This window comes from Apis dorsata, unplaced genomic scaffold (genome assembly GCF_000469605.1).
Source record: "Apis dorsata unplaced genomic scaffold, Apis dorsata 1.3 scaffold_309, whole genome shotgun sequence".
In the NCBI taxonomy this organism is placed as follows: domain Eukaryota; kingdom Metazoa; phylum Arthropoda; class Insecta; order Hymenoptera; family Apidae; genus Apis; species Apis dorsata.
Genome location: NW_006263581.1, coordinates 267,461 through 268,910, shown reverse-complemented (window position 1 = coordinate 268,910; position 1,450 = coordinate 267,461). Strand labels below are relative to the sequence as shown.

Genomic DNA, 1,450 nt, shown 5'->3' with positions numbered 1-1,450 from the left:
TTTTGGTTAATACTATACACCCGTTTTAAAAAATCGGGCGACGGTGGTTTCTTTTTATGACGTTGCTGCGTCGTGTTGTCATTCGTCGTCGTCCTCCTCCATCGTCGTCATCGTGCCCATGCATCGCGTCTTCTGATCTTCATCCTCGACCATCACCACCGGGTCATCCGCCATCCGCGCTGACGACGAACGTCTCCACGACGTCGACGAAGATTTGTGATAGGGTGGCCCGTCCCATCGAGTAGATTGAACGAAAAAAGTAAGGGGAAAAGTAAAGGGAAGGAAGGAAAAAAAAAAAAAAAATAAATATGGAAGGAAGTCGCGTCGGGTCACTCGCTGATTTCTTTAAAAAAGAAAAAAAAAAAAAAAAAGAGGAAGAAAAGGCTCGTTCACACCTGAGCTTATTCCATAAATAAAGTTCGTCCTTATCGTATTGGAGAACCGTATTGTCCAGCATGATGATGAATATCTTTTTGAGCAATTTTGCATTCTTTCGATGCCAAAAATAAAAATAAAAATAAAAAGTAAGGAGAAAAAGGAGTGGAATAATAATATTTGGAGATTATAGAAGGTTAGATAATCGCAATTTAGAGAATCAAAAAAAAAAAGCGTTGTTCTACTTGTATAATAAATAAGACACGATATTTTGTACGAGCGAAGTTCGCTTCGTTCAAGAACGAAAGGGTGGGAGGGAGAGGGGTTGATCGCTCTCGTTATACTCGACGTTGAACGCTCCTCCTCGTCAGCGAAACTTTGCTGAAGCTAACTCTCTCAACAGTTTATCGTTAATTATACTTTTATCGAGATCTATTTAATCGAGAAGAAAGAGAAAGAGGGAGAGAGGGAGAGAGAGAGAGAGAGAGAGAAGTATGTTCGAGATAAAACTTTCGGATAAATTTTAAGATAATATGCGAATTAAACACATGTATACATTGGATGTAGCTAGATCGATGACAAACGATAGAAAGATAGCGATGATCTATGAAGAGAATTCTTTAAATGATTCTTCTTCGTCGAGAAAATTTCTTTGGCGAAAAAAAAAGAAAAAAGAAAAAAGAAAAAAAAGGAATAAACAACATATGGCGTGAGCTCGCGTGTGAACGAATCTTTCCATAGATTGTAAAACACTATAAAAGAAATTCTCTTTTTGCCATCAAGCTAGCTCGTCAGTGTCACCTGGCATGAAACGCGTATACGTGAAAAAAAAAAAAAAAAAAACGATTCCTAAGGAGAAATGTTTTAGTCATCCTTTAGCGTTCGTGTGTGATAATATCTTGCGGATATAGTTTGCAAAATACTCAAATTCGACGTGAGAAACGTGAGATATGTGTGCATCACGATAAATGGTTAAAGAAAAAGAAGAAAAAGAAAAAAAAAAAAACGAAGAAGAAGGTCGATAAGGAAGATTGATTTAGCTTTCGATTTAGTTGTTTAAAAAATGCGTTAGTGT

At 37.2% G+C, this 1,450-nt stretch overlaps 2 long non-coding RNA genes across 2 annotated transcripts in view; one reads left to right on the top strand and one right to left on the bottom strand.

Annotated features, from left to right (window-relative positions):
* Positions 1 to 1,450, bottom strand: part of LOC102674445 — a 17,096-nt gene that overhangs the window by 13,114 nt on the left and 2,532 nt on the right. The window lies entirely within an intron of this gene.
* The window catches only part of LOC116185868, a 3,231-nt gene continuing 1,787 nt past the window's right edge, over positions 7 to 1,450 (top strand). Inside the window, exon 1 of the long non-coding RNA XR_004150768.1 lies at positions 7 to 867. This is a non-coding gene — a long non-coding RNA (uncharacterized LOC116185868). The remainder of the gene's footprint in view (positions 868 to 1,450) is intronic.